We start from the raw sequence: 24,769 nt of genomic DNA on the forward strand, positions 1-24,769 counted from the left end.
CTTCCACCTTGAGACACCTAGATGGACAATGTACTAGCTGTTGTTCACCGAAATTCTTAGGGGGTAAATTGCAATGGTGGGCCATGTACACCCTGTACTGGTCTGGTTACGGGCTTTTAGAAGGGCACTGTAAAATGGTTGTATCAGTTACGATTGGCTGTAGTGGTGTTTGCATGATGTCCACCTTGGTACGTTTGAGGTGTTTGGATGTGGTTTCATAGTATCAGTGTCCGACATGCTTGCTGTGGATGTGTTTTTATGTGTGTGTGTTGTCTCTCTGGAGGAGGAAGTTCCCAGTGGCATGCTACACCCTCATGGATTTGACTGAAGCTCTGTGTCTGCATGTACTCGTCGTTGTTCAGTGTCTTTTCAACTTACATATATGGTTCATTGTGTGTGTTTGCTTGCTGAATATTATCATCCCTTTCTAGTGGTTAGATGCCCTTTTCTGCTGAATGGGTGCCTGTGAACTGGGTTTGTATTAGTGTGTTAAGCAGGGCTGGACTGGGACAGAAAATAGACCCAGGCGCCAAAAAAGGTATAATAGCTAATAAAGTATATTAGCTAAAAAAATGAACCACATTTGCAAATCAGGGTAGTTTTGAACTTGTAAAGTCATGCTCTGCAGGTGCTTTACAAAGAGTGGGAGACTGCATGCATGTATGCTTGCTACAAGCAATATTTTTAGTAATATGTATCAGAAAAATCAACAGTAGACACCGGCTCACAGACCATATAAACTAGAACCACAAACAGTCAAACAACCGGCCCAAGCACTGTCCTGTCAGCCCAGCCCATTGGGCATTGTACTGATTGCCAGTCCGACCCTGCTGTCAGTGGCGGCTGGTGACATTTGAAAGCAGTGGGGCGGAAAAGTTGGGCATGACTTTTAAGCAGCAAGCGAAGCGAGCAAAAGTGGGGTACAGGTTGGGTCCTCCTCCCAAGAGAAAATTGGAAAAAGATTGGCAAATGGTGCAGTTTAAAGCAAATGTATTCCATGATTAAGCCAGGCTTATAAAGCAGTGGGAACGTATAGTCTTGAAATAGTGTGCACCCACCCAGAATCTCAACTCTGCCCAACCCCATCAACAGGTTCAAACACCTTCAGCCATCATAAACATGTTTATAACTATTTCCCTGATGGTCTGTATCATCATTAGCAAACAATCACCCTCAACAGTAGTCATCTACTGCCAATTACATTATAATTGACACACTTAGAGACTCATTGGCACTAAACCACTAACACCGCCTCTTACTGAGGGCCACTTTCACTATTACCCACGCTATGCGTTCTCCTGACACCATGACCTCCCCACTGCCACTTTCACTCAACTCCTATATCGCCACTCAGACCACTACCTTTCCAAAGCCACCCAAGTTATCAATTTCATAGTCACCCACTCACCTAAACCTAGCCACACTACTACCAATCACTCACTGCCACTGACGAAGGACAAATTTGATTGCGACATTCATATTTTGTATGCTTTGTACCTAGACATGATGCTGACATAACAAAACACTGTAATGTTCCGATTAAAAGTCACTATTTTTCATCTGAATGTAATAACTACCTTTCACTGAGAAACTGTCCTAGCTAAAGAAACGATGGGTTTAGAAGATAGTTTAATCAAGCAGGGATGCTTAGAACTGAACCAGGAAGACAATCATTGAAAGGTGCCCGTTCAAATCTCAACCAATCATCAGCAATACTCTTGGGTACAGAACGTAACTATGGCAGTGAGACAGCAGTGCGCGGGGTAATACAGAATGACAAAGAAGTTGTTGGCCACCGCAATGCAGTTACATTGCCGTTAATTATACTGGAAATGTTTAATTATACTGGGAATGTTTAATTAATTGATTTCTGTCCCGCAAGATCCCAGACAGAGTGACAGACACTACTTATTCAGGACAACATGACACGTAGAGCAGTGAAAATCAACCGCACAAGCACAAAACTTAGCTGTAGGCGAAGCACCGATTCTTCGAGAAGCTGGAGACTCGTCCCTGGAGGAAAGCAACTCAGAGCCAAAATCCATCTGAAAACTGCAATTCCTGTTTTTGAAATATGGAGCCAATCTGCCCAACTTCCTCACTAATATTACACGTCATGTTTCAGTGTAAGAGCGGTGTAGTGTCTAGCTAGGCACGCTCTAGTGTTCACCAGTGATGTAATACACACTTCACACCCACCCACCACAGGCGTCACCAGTCAGGTGACGCTACCAATAAAAGGGGCCGGGCGCTCATGCCCTGGGCAGTTGTTACACCACCCTGCAGAGTGTCTGTGTCCGTCCTTTATTACTATGTGGGCCTGAGGCCCAACTGTACAGTGGCGACGAGGGTGGGATGTGTCCGCGTGTGCAGCTGCCGTTTGTGAAGGTGGTGTGAAAGGGGATGTGTGCGGCTCGTGTTAAGGGCACCCCCCTTGCGGATGGTGAAGCTATTGTTGGAAGAGCTGCGGGGAATGTGAGAAGCCCCGGGGTGAAGAAGATAAGCGGGAGCCCACCCCCAATTGAAGAGTTTACAGCGGTGCCGTCCCCCACGAGGTAAGCCCTGCGAGGCCAGACTACCCTGACGCCGACTGTAGGGCGAGTAAAGGGAGCCATGGCACGCTTCCGCCGCCTGCTTACAAGAGCACAGGAGGTCTGTAGGGGCCCTCCTGCCTTGAAGGTGGAAGGCAAGCCTGCCACGCAGAGGAGGGAGAACGGAGTAGCTACCCGCGAGGAAGAGGAGCTCTGCCAGTAGCGGAGCAAGGAAGTTCCGGCACCGGTTCTAGCCCCTCCCCCCTACTTCTCCACACAGCGAGGGAAGTGGAAGAAGACTGCGGAGGGCGGGTAGAGTAATGCAGTAATCAAAGCAAGGGAGAATTGAAAGTAATTATCTGCAGCACGTACTGCGAATAATCAACTGCAGCCGTCGGAAGTGGCAAGAAGTGTCTCTCCATGTAATCCACTGAAGTTGCACCTGGCCTGACTGCTTGGCCCCACTAAAGAAACAAGACTCACTGCGGTGAAGAAGGTCCTGCCGAGGCTGGCAACAAGCGTGCTTCCCAGAGGAAATATCCGTCTGAGAAAGTGCCCATCATGTGGCTGGGAAATCCTTAACTCCAGTAAGCCCGCAATCAAAGCACCGGAGGAGATCTGCAAAGTCAGCAGCCTGAGAAACTGATTGGGATCCTTAAAGCGGCGATGCCTAAGTAGTGGGGCTTAAAGCGGCAATGCCACCTGCTGGCTGCTGAGGGGACCACCTCTAAGAAAAGAGCACAGTGTTGAAGGAGAGTGCACGGAAAGACAGTTGCATGCTGCTACAATAGAAACAGCAATTGAGGCAAAGGTGAAAAAAGACTAAGTGACAGCAGGGGGGGACAAAGCAGCCCCTACTACAGTGGTGTCCCGTGCTAGATGAAAGCCCCCACAGGGCACAGTGCAAAAGAAAGAAACACAAGTGATGGGAGGAGAGCACTAAAGAAAAGACTGTACACCGTAGTTAGATCACAATGAAGACTGCCAGGTCATGCAGAGACTGGAAAAAGAGAGGCAACTCCATACGCAGACGTTGAAAAGGAAAATACAACATCAAGCAAGTGTGCAGCAGCACAGGAACAGCTGCTACAGTCTCAGACACAGAAAACTGAACAAAATGTGCAACAAGCGCATTCAGTGGAGAAAACGAGCGAAAGGCGCAGTCGGATGCGCGCCAAGCAGAGGCGACCAGAAAGAGGTTGAAGAAGTGGTCAGTTAGACCACCAGAAGCACAGACGGCCTGAAGAGGGCAGAATTGAAGAAGACCCCGAAGAGGGCAGAATTGAAGAAGACCCCGAAGAGGGCAGAATCGAAGAAGACCCGAGGAGGGCAGAATTGAAGAAGACCCGAGGAGGGCAGAATTGAAGAAGACCCCGAAGAGGGCAGAATCGAAGAAGACCCGAGGAGGGCAGAATTGAAGAAGACCCGAGGAGGGCAGAATTGAAGAAGACCCTGAAGAGGGCAGAATCGAAGAAGACCCGAGGAGGGCAGAATTGAAGAAGACCCCGAAGAGGGCAGAATTGAAGAAGACCCCGAAGAGTGCAGAATCGAAGAAGACCCGAAGAGGGCAGAATCCCAGAAGACCCCGAAGAGGGCAGAATTGAAGAAGACCCCAAAGAGGGCAGAAGAGCAAGACCTTCTCACAGAGATGGTTGCAACGAAAGTCCCCAAGAGGAAGTACAAGTCCTACTGACAGGACAGACCTGAGACAGGCCCACAGGGAAGGTGAAACTGTTTGGACGACGACGCGGCCAGCGAGGTGTCCATGTGACGTCAACATGAGACGTCTGGCAGGATATCACCTCCACGTGGGATCCTGATCGAATGGAGGAGAAGAGAGTGGCATAACGCCAGCCACTCCACGAAGGGAGAAGGAACAGCGACTAAGTGCCACAGGGCAGATAACCATCACGGGTGTGCAGGAGAAAAGGAACAGAGCGACAAGGCAGAGGGCTCATATCACCACAATATGAGCGCACCCCGAGACACCAGACAGCCACTCGCCAGACCGACGTCCCGGGAGACAGCCCACGGAAAAGAACCAAACGCAAGCCGCAACTAGCGCGAAGCGAGTATCTCTCCAATGCTTCCCCGCCCGACTAGTCAGTCCCAAACATCGGCGACCCGAGTCACATGACATCCCTGCATCTCACCGCAGATGCCACGGGTGACGGACAGCCTCAGCAAGATAAAGGCAAAATGCGAAGCCCTTCCAGTCCTTGCTCCACAAGATCAGACCGCCGCCTGCGGCCCAACTGAAGAACAATCACCGGAGTTCCACGAGGCGAGCCACCCAGGACCCGTCTGTGTGTCACTGTCAACCTGCAGCAACCCGAAGTAGAGCACACTCACGGTCCACACGGCTCCAGGGCAGCCCAGCGGGAAAACTCTCCAGGAGGCTCCAATGGGAGAAGAGTGTGAGTGAAAGAGGCAAACCGGAAGTAGCTTGGCAGTCAGAAGCAAAGAAGACCATCAACCACGCCGCCTCCAGATAAAGGCTTTACATACAGAGATCTTCCAGAGTCGACCTCACCACAGCTCTCAATGCACTGATGCTGGACCTTCATACAGGGACTTCGATGCTGCGAGACCAGACCGGCCTAAACACCTTGCCACGGCCAACAAAAACATCATGACCATGCCGTCCAAGGCTCCAGCACCGCCTGGCTGATGGCCTGAAGAAACTGATTCAGTACTATCCGTTGTGTGTTTATGTTGTTCCAGGTTGGACTGTTATTTTTCTTTTCATTAAAGGTGGGGGGATGTAGTGTCTAGCTAGGCACGCTCTAGTGTTCCACCAGTGATGTAATACACACTTCACACCCACCCACCACAGGCGTCAGCAGTCAGGTGACCCTACCAATAAAAGGGGCCGGGCGCTCATGCCCTGGGCAGTTGTTACACCACCCTGCAGAGTGTCTGTGTCCGTCCTTTATTACTATGTGGGCCTGAGGCCCAACTATACAAGCGGCAGTCATGTTAAAATAGGCTTCCTCTAGCAATTCCACCATGACTTTCCTATGGTAATATGATATTTCCCACATAATCATTAAGCTTTTAAACCCCGCTCACAAAAAATTTCAAAGCCTCGCAGGCAACGAGTAAACATCTAAAAAAAAAAAAACAGATAAAATGGACAGGGCTCAAAGCGTGAAATTCTGTTTTTTTTTATTCCAAACTCAGGCCCTCAACACGAGAAATATGCGATTACCCATGACGGCAGCAATGCTGTCTTTCAGTAGATTGCTGTACTGGCTAGTCAGTTGATAAAGTAATAATGACGGTCGGCAGACATGCCCAGTGTCAGGGAAGAAGGTATGCGCCTCCATCACTCACCGGCCAGAGAGGGCTCCGTGTAATTAGGTCATTTTTGGCGGGCAGGGGAGGGGCTGGGGCCCGCACTATCTGCGAAGGAACTGACAGCTCCCTCCCGGAGCAGCACCATGCCAGGCCCGCAATTACCTCGCCGCCGGTCCCGCAGGGCGACGGGCAGTGAAAAGCTGGCACTTCAGAGGGAGGAAGTGCTCGGATGTGTGTCCCCTCGGCCGCGCCATTGGCTGCACCGCCTCGTTACGGGAGAGTAGACATTAATGACTTGACATTCTCGAAACTTCTTATATTGAGCGGGCTTTTTCCATGCATGCTGCTCTCTTCCATAGTCTCACCAGTCCCTGGGAAAAATTAAAGCGCCCTTTTTCCCCGTTCACTGGTGATTTATTGCGCAGCAAGAATTTTGATATGAGCCCAGCCCTCTTTCAAAGAAATGCATGTCTGATGGACTCTAATGTAACAGATTATAACCTAAACAAAGCCAGGCAATGAGCAAATCTGGTGTCACTTATCCAGAGTGGTACTGAAACACTTCAGATTCAAAATCTCAATTTTTTGTGGGCTTTGGATTCCTAAAAATATTTGCTCTCAATACATATATAATAAAAGGCTCAGCGTCTTACTTTGACAACCATTGCTGCTTGTATTTTCATCCTGAACTCGGCAGCTGTACGGTGAATAGCGCAGATAAATCTACCTGAGTTGCCTCCGCTTAAGGCTGGTCACGCTGCACTGGTGAGTCTGCGTGTTCCTGCCCTCCCCTACGCAATGCAACTCAAGCCATGAAGCCAATCACAAGGCTGGTAGGCGCAGCAGGCGAGCGCCCCAGCCGGGACATTTTTTCTGCGTAGAGAACAAGGGAGAATGGGCGGTCCTGCTCTTGGGCAGTGGGGGAGTGGCATACCCACTGTTGTGGGTACTGACTGTTTGGTCGGCTCCAGGGCAGACCAAACAGTCAGTAGCCACAACAGTGGGTAAGCCACTCCCCCCCTGCCCTCGAGCAGGACCGCCCACCCTCCCGCCCCCAACCAGACAAAGCGGCACTTCTGCTTTCTCGCAATGCGAGAAGGCAGAAACATAAATGGTAGTTTTTACCGTTTATGTTTCTGCCTTCTCGCACCGCGAGAAAGCAGTGGGGCGACGCCTCCACGCCCTAATGGGCGAGCCGCCACTGCCTGCTGTTAAGGCATCATGTCGTGGGACGACCAGCACATCACAAGGCGCGTTTGTAGATCGATCTGAATTATAATCTGTTTCATTATAAAAAAAAGGTGTCATCTTTGTACGCTGATCTCCAGATACGGTTTGAGGTGCGTGTGTATGCTCTTTGGTAATGTACCCTGAAGGACGGGTTAAAAGGTGATACTGTGGGCCACAATCATTAAGACATTTTTTGTATGTATGGCATCTTTCCGTGGGTTTCTCCTCCTTTTGTTTGCTGGCAGGCCTGCTTTGGTAGTTATAATAATATTTGCTAAAAAGTGTTTTCATCATTTCCCGATGGACTCATTCATTGTCTGTTTCATGGCTTTGCTTGGTCCAGATTAAGAGAGAGATAAAGGATGGAACTTCTGGGGCAGTTGATGACTACGAGGCTAAAGGAGAGGTCTGAACGCTAATTCTACGAATTCATATAAAATTCAGAGGTGTATGGAATTTAATGCACCTTTGGATTTCAGATACAACATATAATATTAGTAACTTATAATGAAGCATCTGACCAATCCAGCATCACTAAAAAATCATCAACCAAGAACAAGTATTTATGAAACGCTGATGACATTTGGTTGGGTTTGGATAACTATTATGATATCATTATCAGATAGTTTGCAGATGTCCATGAGATTTAATGCGCAGTGTAGGGAATATAACTGTGGCCTTCTATTGTTCCAAACCAAATCTAAAACCAAAAGTTAAAGAACTCAATCAACACACAATAACTCCAAGAAAAGATGTGTAGTGCACCACTGACATTAAAAAACTGTTAGAACTGCCAAAACAGAGGGGAGTACCTACCACTGGTGCAGACGGTGCAATGCACCTGGGCTCAGGGGCGGGAGGGGGCGGAGTCTGCCCTACACCAGCTGAAGTTATTTCAAAGGCTCCCTGATCTGATTTTTTTTTAGATGCCAGGAGCATGGCTGCTGTGCTTAATTTGAGCCGATGGTTTACAGTGCTCGGCACCGGCACTTACTTCATTGTTAACACCAGCACTTATGACAGTTTGACACATGATGGCGCTGTCTATCTATCTAATTTAGAGATGAGAACAACAATAGTTGTTTATTAATTCTGTCACACTTGTAACAGCGTGTTGGTTAGTTGTTTTTACCTGCAGTGCTGGCAGGTGCAATGGTAAGTGCAAAACGCACTGATCTCCTGACAAGGGCACTGGTACTTATTTTTTTACAGTTTAGGTACTGCTTGGCTGTGTTCACTTTTTATAGGGAATAATACAGAGGGAGTAGAGGATAAAGGAAAAATGAAGAAGGTAGAGAACGGGATGAAAGAAAAGGAGAGGGTGGAAGAATGGGGAGAATAGCAGGAAAAAGTGTTAGAAAGGGAGTAAGTAATAAGGTTAAGTGAGAAAGAGAAAGGATTTAAGGATTAGCAAATTAGGCAAGGGAAAAAGAAAAGGAAGGAACCAGAAATAATGAGAGAAGGGATGAAGGAAATGAGGATGAGTCAGAGACAGGACAGAAGGAAGTGAGAGGCTGAGGAAGGGGATCGAGAAGAGAGCATTAAATGAATGAAGTTGGTCGAGAAGTGCTGGGGTGGAGTTAGGGAGGCGAGAAGGAAAGACAAGTAGGGGGAGGCCTATAAATTACGTTAGTGTAACAAGTGCAGTGACACCAGGGTGCGGGGTGTGATGAGTACAGTATAGCAGCATTTCAATATCAGCTGGGGGGTCTAAGTTTTATTGCTAGCACAAGGGCCCATGACCCTCCAGGCTACGCCACTGCACACATGGCATGGACCTTTACAAAGTAGGATCAGTGGCGGCTGGAACAGGTAAGAACGGTGAGGTGGGGAGGGGCAGGGTGCGGTGGGGAGTCGACAGACGACGGGATAGGTAAAGTTGAATATAAACATTTACTTTGCGCTTGCCGCATCACAGACTTGGCGATGCGGCAAGCGCAAGATAAGTGGTTTTATTTATTTTTTCATATATTTTTACCTATCCTGCCGTATGTTGACTTCCCTCTCACCCCGCCCTGCCACACCACTCTTACCTGTACCGGCCGCCACTGAGTAGGATACACAACAACATGTTCCCTTAAATGTACATTTTAATGAAAGACGAGGTGCTGCGTCTGTACATTGTACAAACACCTTATTTTTCATAAAAGTTTCACGTGTACCATTTACTGAACCTTGAAGTTAGCGCGTTCAGCATTACAAAAAACTGGTTTCATATGCTTAGTTGAATTATACCACATGTTAGTTGTTTTATAGGTGGATACTTTTAGTAGAAAAACACAAACTTACGCATTATGTATGCAGAACACGAGCCAAAAAAAGTAGAAAATGTTGAAGTTTCAAGATTGAAGATAGAGAATTGCATAATTTTTTGCCGATTCGTTTTACTTGCATCTGTAAAATAAATTAAGGACACACATTGAATCTTCGTGTTTCCCGCACATGTGCAATTGTGCTGACAGTGAATACTGCATCTTGATTGTGCAATTATAATAGTAAGATAGTAAGCATTTAAATCATAATACACGCAGAAAGAAAGAGTCTAATGCTACTATCATACAAGGTTAATGGTGCGGCACTAACTACCATTAAAGGTATGTTCAATTTTTCGGACGTCAGTGGTCTTGTGTGATGGGCATGTGAAGCCAACACAATCAATACTAGTTTTTGTAACACTATATGCTTGCACAGTGATAATCCTACATTAATATTTTCGTGCCAAAAAAAATTAAGTTAGATGTCAGCCCTCATACACTTAAAAGCTACATGGAACATCTCACATTCAAGATATACATCACAGACAATTTGTCCCTAGGCGAATGACAGCCAATTTGCCCCTGGAGCAGAACCCTTGTATAGAGACCACCAGGACCCCTCACTAGTTTTGCCAGTGACATCACTGACTTTGTTGCATCCCTCGCCATCAACAGATATGGAGCACTAAGCACACAGCTCTTGCAATTCATATTATAGATATAGAATATGCTGGCAGCAGCCTGGCATCTTACTCCTCAGAAGTCCAGAACTCCATCTGTGGAGTGCCTCAAGGATCATCGCTCAGCCCCACCCTCTTCAATGCATCCATGATCCCTCTGGCCAATGTCATCTATGCACATGATATCACCTACACCCATGACATGCAACTCATACTCTGCCTCTCTGGCAAGCCCACCAACACAAAAACGAGTTCATTGATTGCAGGACCAAAGTAGCAAACTGTCTCAAGCTCAACAGGGTCAAGACAGAAGTGGTGATATGCGGCACCTCACCATGGGACTTGAAATGGTGGCCAGATGAACTCAGCCCCACACCCCCACCCCGCACCCGCACCAGGAACCTCAGAATATTTATCAGTAGGAAACTGGACATGACCACACAAGTCAACACCATCACTAGCTTCCACACCATGAAGATGATGAGGTAGATCTTCAAATGGGTCCCAAGAAACACTAGAAAAACTGTCACTAATGACCTAGTCGGCAGCAACTTGGACTAGGGGAACACGGTTTACGCCAGAATCACAAATCAACTTACTAGAAAACTACAAATAATCCAGAACTCAGCATTCAGACTCATACTCAACCTTCCACATAGAAATCACATTACACCACACCTCAGGGAGCTCCACTGGCTCCCGATACACAAACACACTAATTTCATACTCCTTACACACACATTCAAGGCACTACACAACTTGGGCCCATCCTACCTGAACAGTCACTTCGCCTTTCATCAACCACCTAGACAACTCCGCTCTGTATGACTCCTACTCAAACACATCCCACGCGTAAACAGAACTGGATCAGGAGGACAGGTGTTCTCTTACATCGCCCCTAAAACGTGGAACGGCATCCCACTCCACATCAGAACCTCGTTCTCTCTTTTTGAATTCCGCAAGAAGCTGAAGACCTGACTCTTCAATTAACCAAACTACTATAGGCACGGCTAGTCAAAGGCACCTTCTCAGCGCCAGGATACCCTGGAGGGTGATAGTGTACTTTATAAATACACATAACATGACATAACATAACAATGATGAGAGTGAGATCCGGTGGGATGAACCTGAATCACTAGCAAACATTTGATGTGGTCTATAAAAGGCGATTTAAAAATCTCACATTTAAGTTCCTCCTTTGTAAGACAGACTACAAATAATTTAAGGTATGCAAAAAAATTATTTACACCAGTAACACAGCAGGTCTTCAGGCTTGAAAATGTACTTCTTTAATTAATATTCTGAGGTCTTGAATTCAGTGGGGGCAATTAGGATGGAGGACATTGTCACAATGTACATCACTTGTCAATCCAGGACCTCTTACTAGGTGATCTGCAAAGATCAGGGTGTCCTCAAGTTATTGAATCGATTCATTAATATGTCAGTAAGTTATGGGGATATTATTCAAGCTTTGTTCTACCTCTCTGTTATTGCATTTGATGGTTTAATGTTAGTAGTGACAGTATAGGTTACATTTCTACATAGCCTTGTAAGGCCTTCAGAAAGAATGAGATATTAGTTGTTCGAAAGCTCACTAAGATGCCAATTCAGAAGGAAGTGTACGTTGAGTATGTAGTACTCTTTGGGGCCCACACCTCCTTATACTGGTCCTTCCTGTATTTGGGTTTTACAGCTTACTTGTTCCACCGCTTACACATCATTCAGAATGTAGCAGCACGGTTGATCCTGGAGTTACCTGCCCGTGCCTCTGTCACGGCCTCCCTGCGCAAATTTCATTGGCTGCCCATTGCTAGCCGCATCACATTTAAAGCCCTAACACTCGCCTATAGAGCACATGAGCATAAAGGGTCCAGCTGTCTAAGGAAAAGATTAATTCCCTATCATCAGGCGAGAGCACTCAGGTCCAACGAACAAAAACTTTCATTTGTCCTGAGGATCAACAAGACAAGAAGAGATGGCCGTTCCCTTTCTTACCTGACCACCAAACTCTGGAACTCCTAACCGCCAACATTCCGCAAATTGCTGGAAACATACCTATTTGATAGGTAGGCTCACTGCAACGGTTCTGACTAATCCCGCAGCACACCTCAGAACCGCTAGTGCTGAGACGCCTCCTCGGAGGCAGCCATGCACTCTATAAATGTTATTGGATTATTGCATTTCCTCTGGGTGTCTCACAGAGTAAGTGAAACAAACCTACCCATCACCATTTGACCTTCTTCATTCAGTTACTCAACACTGAAATGGCTTTCTGAGATGGTGGAATCAATCTTCCAGCCATTGTTAAAGTGGGACCTCCGAAGCCATGCAAGACACAATGAGCTTTTCTACACCGGAGACCTATGTATCGCGACTGGAAATGCACTACCTCAGCCATAGGTGTGAGAAGTAAAGGGTTTCTTTTCTAATTGTGTCCACTGAGGAGATGAATTGAAAGAAAAAAATAGAAGATAATAAATAACGTTGCACTTGCTGGTATTAGATATACATTCACGTTAATAAGGATAGGCCATTCTGTAGCATCGACAGGTCTAGTCTAAAATCTCATTGCCAGAAAAGAGGAGCTGGTTGTGCCACAAAGGTGCTGCAAATTTCCCTCCCACACTATTTGCATGTCACTTTATGGAAGAGAGAGTAGAAGGGAATTAGCCAACATTGAACAGCAATAAAGTGGGGGAAATGGAAGATTGGCTATCAGTACTGTTTGTCTTATGAAGTTTGTAAAAGGGGTAGTTATTAGGTATTAGAGGACTACAGTGCTTACAGGTTCGTGTGAATGCAATGATGTAAGATACCTTCCTCTTGGATTCGCCAGCAGTGCTTTCAATATTTTATTGGATTGTATGTTTTCCGTTTCACTTTAAAAAAAATTAATGGTATGTTTTTTTAGATTCTTCTTTGAACTTTATTTTATGTCAAGGCTGTATGCTTCATATTATGCTTTACTTTCTTACTTTAATGCTCATAGCAGCCAGAAACTAATAGCTGTATTAACTGAAATAACAGAAAACAATTACACGAACTATCAAATCCCATAGAACACTAGAACTAATAGTGAATTCTATATAATCCAACCATTGTTTAATTGTATTGAGGCAGCACAATAGTCCTTCCTCTTTTTTTACTGCTCCTAGCAGTCAAATAGGTACCATTTTTTTCATTCAAAAGATATCTTGTGTTTTCATAAGTTTCCATGCCACTTTTGATGCACCTAACACATAAAATCCATTGTACTTGAATTTTATGGTATACACCATATTCAAGATGTGGTAACTCATCAATTCTGTTAAAGTAATTGCATTTTTCTGAAGATTTTCAGTTTCACTGTTTCTGATGATGTATTATCAGGTATACTTACAAATGTAAAAATCTGAATTTCATTACTGAAAATACAAATAAACATTTTAAACACCATTTAGAAGCATTTCAATGTGCACGAATGTCATATCTGACTTATTGTACAGAAATGTAACATAATAATGGGGAAGATAAAGTAATTCAATCCATATCCAATTGCATTCAGTTTTTACTTTCTTTGACAGAAAATACTATACTGTGATTTTGACACCAGCTCTGTGGGGTTTGGGATGCAGTGCAGCTTTTGCATGAAAAATGTCAGCCCGAAATGCTGAACAACAGAATAGAATATGTAAGCAACTAAACTTCCATCACAGAATGAAACTCCCACCACCAACCCACCCAATCATTCACACATTGATGTGGCAGGAAACACTAACCACCCCACTTGCTTCCTTCCTCATACTTCTAAAGGTGATATTCGATGTATTGCAAGCATCTCGTGTACCACAACATCACCCACACTCTCAAAGATCACCAGCGAGTATTAAGTTAAAATATGTCTGTATCAGCTACCACACCACCCATTATAGGTAAGAAGTTCACTTGGCTAAAAAAAATCACTCCGGCTGCAAATGCATCTCTCACAGCACAAACTTGATGAAACTGGAGACCTCCAACAGTAGAAAAGAACAAGCATTTGCAATGCAATAGGTCTCGCATTTTCGAGAGTTAAAGCTAATGGTGTTGTAAATTACAAGGTATTTTAGCTATGGTTTTTGGTTTGCAGTGTAGTGAATGTATGGGTTGTGGAGTGGAATTGTGTGGGTTGTATTGGAATTGTTAGTTGTGCAATTGTGTGGGTTGGAATTGTGAGGTGTTGAGTGTATTTGTGTTGTGGAATTATGTGGCATGGTGAATAGATAGGGGTGAGAGATGCACATAATAGACAGAAAGGAAGATAGGGAAGGGTACGTAGATTGTGCAGGAAGTGCTGAATGAACTGGAGATAGAGAAGCAGAAAGATTGTTTGAGAAAGATCCTTAAAGTACATTATCCTGGGTGCTGTGTAGGCCAGTGATTGAAGAGCTATACAATTAGTACACTGGGTCAAACGGTTTGATTCAGGAATACATGCAATGATGTTATATATTTTCTTGGTGTAAAGTAACGCATCCGGTGGGAATGTCGCAGTGTCTACTCTATGCTGAGCTGACTCCCAAGCTGTTAACCTTCAGAAAACAAATGATGACCCTCCCCTTCTTCATCTACCTTCCCTGCTCCTACTGCCTGCTCCCCAAAGCAGTGGAGCCCTAATCTGTATACACAAATCTGTTTGTTTCTACTTATGCCCATTTCTGTTTGCATTACTGTGTTATCTCGTGCCTATGTAAACATCTGTTTTTGCTCCTGCAACGCACAGGTCTTGGCACATATCCCTTAACCTAAGGAAAGTGCTCCTCTGCCCTCCGCGCTTAATAGCTGCAATGCGTTTTAAAAATATATCTGTCTTAGATTAGGTGCCGCTTTCAGATAAGGTTCACTTTATCCCTCTGAGCTGCGACACTCCCTTAAGTGTGTGAAGTGGGTGCAGATTGGGAAAGTGCAGCAAAGGAGCTGCTAACAGTACAGACAGTTGCCTAATGCAAAATAAAGGGGGGGGCTGTAGAATGCGATAAGCGGCCCCTGATTCTCCCATATCTCACAATTATTAATTGAGCATGTATGGGTGCCCCTGATTGTTGTGAGACCCTCCTGTAAAATGGAGAGCCACCAAACACTGCCGGGCCGGCCTGAGAGAACTGGACTTGCCTGCAAGGGGATGCCTTGGGGTTGCACCAGCCACAGCCCGTACAGATAAGAGCGGGGGGACGGGGGGGGGGATTTCTGCAGACGACGACCAGAGAAAAGTATTTTTTTATTTAATTTTCCCTCATGGTCGTCTGTCAAATCCCCCCCACCCCCCAACAACCCGGCCCCACCGCTCTTACCTGCATGGGCAGTGGATGGGTTGCACTGACTGCGGGCCACCTCCATGTGTGCAATTTGCCCCATGAGCAAACAATTCCCTCACTTGTGTGGAGCCACACTCCCATGCAAATAATGGCCTGCCCTGGGTCCTGTTGATACACTTCTAGCACTGGCATGATCAACAGTGCTGAAGGACTTAGGAAGCATAGGCACCCACTTCTGTAATAAGAAAGTGGCCCTAGGCTGCAAAAACCAAGCGCACACATCCCTCGGACCCCTGGGCTTTTTGCATAATACGACCCCACATGTGGAATTGCAAATCTTCTCCATTGAGAAATACTGAGAACTTTGGGACAATTAATGAATTGGGACTCTTATTACCATAGTGCTCAGTTCACATATCGTATCGAGTACAGCAATATGAGTAACAGGAGTAACTGTTATTTATAGAGCTTAAATACGACAGAAGTCCTCTATGAAGCGCCATATAAAAACAGGTTACTATTGTAAAAAAAAGTAATACTGCAGTTTAGTTTGAAGTAGTCAAACTACATTAAATATCCAGGTGAAATGCATGCAAACCCCCTCTCACCACTCTTTTCACAACTGCATAGTGAAGATTCTTTATACTCCTCCTTTTCTCAATGTGGGTTCCTGGGTCACCTCAATAAAGACAATATTTATGGTTTCTGTAGCAAAACTAAATTCTTTGATCATAGGCGTTTTAATAACGCCTATTGATCATAGGCGTTTTAATAACAAGAAATCTTCTAAAAGACTAAAAAGTCGCAAAAAAATAAATATAACATCCTTTGACTTGATGTCTCCAAAACTTAGACCAGAATAACCATGTTAGAAAACTGCATTTAGGGCGGTTTGGGACTTCTGCTTCGGGTTACACGTGTGTATGTTGACTTCAATGTTGTTTGTATGGTGGAAAATGTTATAAATAGTGCTCTAAAGAAAGCTACTAGGTTTAACAGAGCTCGGATGTCCGAGCTTTGAAAATACTGGGTCGTCTGAGAAAAAACAAAGGTCAGCATTTTACAAACACTCAGCTCTGGCAACACCAACCGTTAACTTCAACCGCTGAATTCAAAAATTAGATAAACCATCTTGTCACTCTATTTGCTTAATGGCCTCTGAGAACATTTATTACATTTTTAATTGGGTAAGATCAACGCGATATTCAAAGTATAGCAAACCAAATCCTGGATACTGCTCTCATGACTCAGCAAGCACTTTAAATGTATGTCCCTATATATTCAAACTCCATATATTCTCTGTATTGTATCATTACTATTGTGAAACGCCACTGCTCTGATCCTTGTCCTGTTAATTACAAATAACTTTCCCCTTAAAGATAAACATTGTTGGAGGTTTGGGGTAGGCGATGTTTTATCATGTCACAGTGGGACAGCTGAGTCATCTTGTACTTTTGCACTTTTTTTTGACTCATCATACCCTTATGCAACGTGTCATACATTTGAGGGCACAGAATGTCACGAATTCACTTTTAGTATTGCTCTTTTTTCTATTCTTTTATTTCGCTTTTAATATTTCATGTCTGAATACGCTGCTATGTTGTGTTCTTTCATGTAAGACTGTACTGGATCGCATCTTTATGATCATTGGATGATTGAATAAAGAATGGCTTGATTTGGCGTGACTCATCATACTATTTTTCCCATAGAACTCAACAGAGAATCCGCTGAGGCGTCTTTTATGTTTTAGATCTGGATACTGACAGACTTATCTAATCGACAGAACCACACGTAACTACTCGACTGTTCCCATTGGGCGCAGGGTCAAGACTGATTTGCATATGGCTGGGTTCAAACTGGAATGGCATGGGGAGAAAAAAAACAATGGATTTAGGCCCAGATCTCTGTACTGGGGTGAATGTATGACATTGTTCTGCATTCTGTCCATCAACTGTTGTTTTTGCATTTGTCACCCCGAGTGTGACGGGTATGCCCAGACGTGGGTCCTGTGCTCTCCATGCCACTAGAATCAAGCTATCCTGGCTTAAGAGGGGTGAAACCCCGAAACCGGTCCTAGGATGCTTGTTTCCAGTCCAGGGAGGACCTGGCTTGGCAGTTCGTGCTGGACTGTTCCCATGAGGCACAGGGTCAAGACTGATTTGCATATGGCTGGGTTCAAACTGGAATGGCATGGTGAGCAAAAAAACGATGGATTTAGGCCCAGATCTCTGTACTGGGGTGAATGTGTGACATTGTTCTGCATTCTCCCCATCAATCGTTCTTTTGCATGTGTTTACCAATGCAAGGGCTCAGGGTGGCCTCAGCATCTCCAGGTGTGCATGCCTACCCATACTCCTGCACCAGAAAATGCCAGTCAGGTACTGCTTTATACATTGTGTATTTACTGATGCAAGGGCACAGGGCAAATACTGCAATGCATACCTTGCAGTGCATACCTCCTTATGCCCATGCACCCCTTAAAAAATCTACTTCGGCAAAAGATACATACAGCAAAACAAACACAGAAAGGTTCTTAGGTTCATCCTCTTTCTGCAATTGCCTTTTTTGGTCAGGTCTCCCCAACTTTGGGACCAGCTAACAGTACTTCACAGATACGTATATATTTTTCCTCCAGGATCCAGGAAGGTATCAATCTTCTTCCAGGTGGTGTGCAGATGACTGATGTGCAGTGAGGCCAGGGTCACTGTGTGTGGTGAGCGCTGCTGTCTGCCATGTGTTTACCAAAAGACACACAATTGATGGACGAAATGCAGATCAAATCAAAACATTCACCCCCAGTCAAGAGATCTGGGTTAAATCCATCATTCTTTTGCTCACCATGCCACCACAGTTTAGACCTGTCAATATACAAATCAGTCTTGACCTTGTGCCTCATTGGAACAGCCCAGCCTAAACTGCAAAGCCAGGTCCTTCCTGGACTGGAAACAAGCATCCTAGGACTGGTTTCAGGGTCTCTCCCCTCATCAGCCTGGATAGTTTGAATCCAGTGGTATAGTGAGCCCGAGACCCACGTCTGGGCATAACCGGTGCACTTAGGGCGAGGAAGAAAAAAACCACACAATTGATGGATGGGATGCAGAACAAATCAAAGCATTCAACCCCAGTCAAGAGATCTAGCTTAAATCCATCATTCTGTTGCTTACCATGCCAGTCCAGTTTATACCTGGGCATATGCAAATCAGTCTTGACCCTGTTCCTCATGGGAACAGTCCAGCCTGAACTGCCAAGCCAGGTTCTCCCTGGACTGGAAACCGGCATCCTAAGGCCGGTTTCGGGGTTTCACCCCTCATGAGCCAGGATAGCTTGAAACCAGTGGCACAGTGAGCCCAGGACCCATGTCTGGGCATACCCAGCACACCTAGGACGAGGAAGCAAAAGACACAAAATTGATGGACGGAATGCAATGGTCAAGATCTGGTGAGACTGGGGCATGTGGTAGGTACATCTTCGACAGCAGCCTTCCTTGTGTACTTATGAACCTGCACTCTGTAACCACAGTTATTGAGCTCGCTCTCCACTAATGCCTTAATTTAACATGTATAAACCACCTTCTACCTACTCCTGTCCTCTAGCCACAGCAACACTACTTACTCATCACTATGTACTTCCTAATTCCTTGTGACATATATATTTATACTACCACCTATCCCCGCTCACCACTACCCACCTATCGCCCAATCACCACTGCTACTCTCACCTTCAACAACTTCCCCATATCACCTGCTTATCTCTGGCCTCCTAAAACCTGTTCACAAGTGTCCTCCTATAACATACCCACTTATAATATCACACCATCTGCTAGGATTTTAGATCTAGACATAATAGCACTTGCAACACCCCAATCCTTTTCTTTATATTTCATGGAAGTGAACACAAAACACTGCATCACTCCCAACACCGGATGCCACTGTCACATAACCATGCAATGTAAAAACAGATGGTTGATGAGAGTTTAGATGCTAGTGACAGACTCTGGCCTTTTTACATGCTCTCCTTTAATATGGGTCTACTGACCTTCTACATGTACTATCTTCAAACATACATTGCCTGTGCAAGTTGGAACCTACTCCCACCTCTGTTTAGTAGAGAAATCCCAGTTGGATGTGCCCCACTCTGATTGGCCAAAGTTATGGATTTTGAAGAATGCACACCCTTTTATTGCTCCTGGCTTGTGTACATTGTTCCAGAACTGGATAAGAACAGGTTTTTTCGTGTCAGCTCCATTTATTTTTCTAAGCTTCTTAAAACACTCTTTTGCACCAGTACAGTGGAATACATGCATAGTAATCAGATTCTGGGTATTATTGTTTGCCGCAAGACTGACAACAAGACTGAGATTCTTTGAGAAGGACTCCTGCTATAACATGCCTGTAAAAAGAGGAAATCCTTCTTCCCAGTGTGGAGATGACTCGACCTCTGACCCAGAAGTGAGCTTTCCAGGAGCCAAAAGGAACTTGCGGCTCAGCGGACGGCAATGAAACTGAGGACTACTGCTTTGTAAGAGAGCAGAGAATTTATGGGAAACACTGTACGACTGTAGGCATTTATCCTGCATTGCCACAACCTGACCCATACAACACATGACTTTGGGGGGACCTTACAATCCACCTTTCCAGCCTCAGTGAAACAAGAATGTTTAGGGAGAATTTCTCTTTCACTACTGACCTTAGGGAAGATTCCCATTTCCTCAGGTAGGATGCCCTAATTATGAAAAGCTTTGTGGTATAGTCTCAGAATATTGAGAACTAAGGGTCTGATTTAGAGCTTGGCGGATGGGATACTGTCACAAACGTGACAGATATCCGTTCCGTTGTATTACAAGTGCATTATTTCCTATGGCACTTGTAACACAGCAGACAGGATATTCGGCACATTTGTGAAGAAGTATTCAACCTGCCAAGATCTAAATCAGGCCCTAAATGTCTTACTTCAAACATATTGGATCAAAAATACCAATTACCGAAATATAATCAAAGTAAGAATATGGTTATGGTATCAGACCATTTTGGTCTAAATATTGTCGGACAAAGATAATGAGTCCTAAATATTGTTTACAGAAATATTGCCCAACCAAAGATAATATTAAGACATCTAAACCCACTAAAACAAATATTTTTGTAAATAATATTTATTCCACATTATTTATGGCAGAATATATTTTTATCAATATTCTGACATATGTTTATATATACATAGGTGATGTCAGGTTTACTATATTAAACTTTATATAAATTACCTTGACAATGCATATATATTTTATGGTTACGTAAATGTGGCATTTAGAAGAGTAACTCTATAATACATTGGATTCTGTAATCCCTGTATAAATGCCAGTCTCTAATTTCCTTATAATTGACAACTAGAAACTCGACTATTTGAAGTTACCTCAGTCGAGTTCTCATGTCACATTGCCTGCTGCCAGAGCTAGCAGACCAGGCGAAAGGCAGGTCAGATCAGGGAGCACAATTGAAGCAGCGGTTTATAGCAACAAAATCAGAACATTGCTTTTTATTATTCTGCTCTATTTTATTAGCTTACAATGACAAGCAGAGAGAATATGTTTATTTTTTGAAACCCCCTTATATAGAGTAAAGCTTACATTTTTGTGCATATTTCTACACATTCCGAGGTACTGCAACGTTGTTTTTTAAACTAACTTGTATTGAATTGTTTCTAATTTCAGTGTGCAACAAATATCTAACAGGGGTTTGATGTTTTTCATTTTGCACTAGAGGTTTTATTTTTATTCATCATGTTTGCAAACATGCTCACTCTTTCATATGAAAGTGTTATGTACCAAGGTTTTGAATGGTGTGTGGGAAAGGGGTTGGTGTGATCATATTTTATATGGGAAAAAGTACCCAGTGGAATTACATTTTAAGGATAATGCAAGTCACCTCGGAGTTCCATTACTATTTAAAGGTACTCAGACTTCGGCTTCCTTCCTCTATATGGTTATGTAACTACTCTGTGACTTGCAATACCCTTATAATGTACGCAGTGGGTACTTCATCCCTTATATGCTTGCCTATATATATTTTTTATTGTCAATTTTCAGCTGTTGATATTTTTGTTAAGATATTTTTGTAGCATGATATTCTTAGGTTTGATATTTTGACATGCAAGACCCTTTTTACTAACTTTCAGCCCTTCAATGTTTCAGATATACCACAGGCACAACTGTACTTAAAGGCACAACTGTACTATAACTCTAAATCCATGTTCTCTAGTTGCAAGCAAGAACCCCAAACCCACAACCCCCCGAAGTATTGTCTGTGTAGTGGGCCACCCATGGACACTACCCCAATCATATGACCAATAGCCACCCATTTGGAATAAATGACTTTGGAAATCTATTGGAGCTATAACTGATCTCCTTTATTATGTCCAGTGCCTCTGTCACTGACAATTGGCACTCAATTGGGTCGATTAGCTGAATATTGCTCTTTGACTCTTTGTCCTTTAGCTTCTGGAACTGTGTGTTTTCTTTAAGATGTGTAGAGATCCTTCTATGTGGTACTCATAGCTCTCTCTTTTCCCCATTGCTTCACATCTTCCCTATTACTTTGAATTCTCTAACTGAGGACCTGATTCACAGAGCTAACTTAAGACAAAATCATAAACTTGCTACCATTTTGGTATTCACAGAAGGCACTTACTCATTTTGGTAGTCACAGAAGGCACTTACTTACTCATTTTGAGTAGCTTACTCATTTTGAGTAACGTACTCATTTTGGTATTCACAGAAGGCACTTACTCATTGATGAGTAAGTGCCTTCTGTGAATACCGAAATGAGGTAACTTACTCATTTTGAGTATCTTACTCATTTTGAGTAACTTACTCATTTTGGTATTCACAGAAGGCACTTACTCATCAATGAGGAAGTGCCTTCTGTGAATACCAAAATGAGTAAGTTACTCAAAATGAGTAAGTTACTCAAAATGAGTAAGTAAGTGCCTTCTGTGAATACCAAAATGAGTAAGTGCCTTCTGTGAATACCAAAATCGTAGTAAGTTTAAGATTTTGTCTTAAATTAGTTCTGTGAATCGGGCCCCGAGTTTTTACGATTCTGTCACTATTCAACCATTCTTTTAACCCTCATGTATCTGTTCCCAATACCCTTATTCCTCCTCCCTTATTGCAGCCTAGCACTTTAAGTGTATTTTGTGAAATTTCTGGTGAATTGCCTACTTTTTAAGCAAAGTCACTAAAAAGGAAAAACAGACCTCTATTTCACTGGTTTAACTTTTCAAAATGTTTAGTTTGAGGAAAAACAGCACAGGAAATGTAGGTAGATTCACAAATGGATTACCTGTGAGTGTGGCATTTAGTGATAAGCAGGGTGGGGAGCTGGTTTTTTGTCCAGCGCAATCAGTGTCCGATAATCTTTTTTTTTTTAAAACAGGACTGAAATTTTTTTTGCTGAACTTTATTCCACAAAGTAATTTCAAAGTAATATATTTTCTAAAAACTATATATTTAATACGTTTTGTTATATTACACCATGAACAGATAAATTGCTGACTGATATGCATGTTTAATATTAGGTTGACAAGTTGATTGAATGTATGCATTTAAAAAGCACACTGTAGATGAGCAGGTCTCCAGGAAGGTCGCACCTAGGGGTTCATCTGTTGAATTAATTTCAGAAAGTAAAGTTCCAAGACAATTCTTTGTTTTGGCTGTATGTATGGGATGCAGTGGATCCAGGAGAGTTTATTTTTGTATGAATAGTGCAAGTTAGTGGTGGGTAAAATTTTCATTTGGCTTGCAAAGTTGTGTGAACTTTATAAACTTTGGAAAAGTTGCAATGTTTTGTAACCTTTCTTCAATTGTAAATGAAAACTCTTGCAAAAAATGATTTTGTGTAAAAACTTTTTTGTGACAAATTCTTGAACTAAAAGTAAGCATTTGATATCTGCCCAAAAACATTTATTTTTTATTTTTTGTATTGCTGTTTAAACTTTGCTAGCTTGTAAGAACATTTTAGCAAGATTGATGGGGAAAGAAATTCACAACTTCTAATGCCCGTAGTGTGAATCTATATGTTGAAGATTACCAGAGGTGAAACGTGTCTTGGTGAGTCTTTGGTTTAAAGAAACAATGATTTAAAGTTTCACAGTGAATTCAGGAATTAGAGGTTTTTTTCAAAAAACCTTACGTACAGGCAACATTTCCATTTTTACTGCAAATAGCATGAAACAATATTTAATGTAAAGCGTATACAGACATTGGTTTAATAAACATGAATCCAATAATATCGTCTGATGCAACTCTGCATTTTCAATTCTAGGTTAGTATGCCGTATGATTATGTCTGTAGACTGATTTTCTAAACAATGAGTCTACCTCTGTATAATATTAATAGAAAGGGTCCCATGACAGGTTCCATATAAAACGTTGATGTGGTAATATTTTACTCTATTTTACCTTGGGATTTCGGTGCACATTGATTTCCCTGAAACTATAAGTATTTCTTTTTAATTGTGAAGTATTATTAAGAGGTCAAATCTTTAATTTTTTGAATTTTACACAATGGATGTTTTTTGTAAGTGATGCTTTCTTTCTGTTTTTCTCACCTTAAAGCTCCTCTTCAAAACAGGTAGCAATATTAGCAGCATACTTTCTTGCGATACACTGATGATGTCACTGATCTGGGCATAATAAGGGAGCAGCAGTAAAGGAAGCTCAGAGTGTGTGTCATACCTGTTGTTGAGTCTCCAAAAAAAGTCAGTGCAACATTTATCCACTGGGCTCTTTGTAGGTCCCACAGAACGATGGCTGAGAGTTGAACATTGCTAAATGTTTGCCATCTATACAGTTCTATGGTATAAAATTATATTCCACAACCGAAAGTTAAGCTATTAGTTATGGGCTATTTACCTACGTTAAGGGTCTAAGATACAGGGCCTGGATCGGAAGGGGGGACACGGAAGATACTGTACAGCCTACAATAGATGGCTCTAACGCTATTGAAACATCCCACCCACTGAGAGCAGGCTGCTGTACATAAAACAGGAGGACAAACAAACATTGAAGGGCTGAGGTTGTACCAGCAAGTAAATGCATGCTAGTCCACTGTCTTCAGTGGGTTCCAAACGTTTTTTTTTATTTGCATTAGTACCCTAAACACAGTGCAATCGTCTGTCTAAAAGTCTACCTATAGGTCAAACTATACAAAAAACATAACTCCATTAAAACACTAACAATTGTATTTGCAAATGCCATTACCCAAGAGCAAAGACAAAAAGTCTTCCACTAGGAAGCCAGACCCAACTGGCCTCTTGGCTCCATCTAGAGGAGATAGCCTCTGTTCCAAAACCCAGCACCTTTCTTCCCTACACAATGGACAAACCAGCATTATATGTGGTACAGTGTCTGCTTTCCCTTGTGATTGCAGATCTTGTCCCAATGACCTATAATTACTCTCAACTTTATCTGAGCATGGCTAAATACTATAAATTGATCAAATAAATATG

General features: G+C 43.3%; 1 protein-coding gene across 2 annotated transcripts in view; it reads right to left on the reverse strand.

The window, feature by feature from the left end:
* Nucleotides 1-24,769, reverse strand: part of C2_1H4orf54 (chromosome 2_1 C4orf54 homolog) — a 53,489-nt gene that overhangs the window by 20,586 nt on the left and 8,134 nt on the right. The window contains exon 2 of one of the 2 annotated variants that reach the window (XR_014970868.1): nt 9,351-9,455. The exons of the other annotated variant lie outside the window; for it this stretch is intronic. The gene's annotated coding sequence lies outside the window, so the exon portion shown is untranslated. The remainder of the gene's footprint in view (nt 1-9,350; nt 9,456-24,769) is intronic. 2 annotated transcript variants of the gene reach the window in all.

This window comes from Triturus cristatus, chromosome 2_1 (genome assembly GCF_964204655.1).
Source record: "Triturus cristatus chromosome 2_1, aTriCri1.1, whole genome shotgun sequence".
Lineage (NCBI taxonomy): Eukaryota > Metazoa > Chordata > Amphibia > Caudata > Salamandridae > Triturus > Triturus cristatus.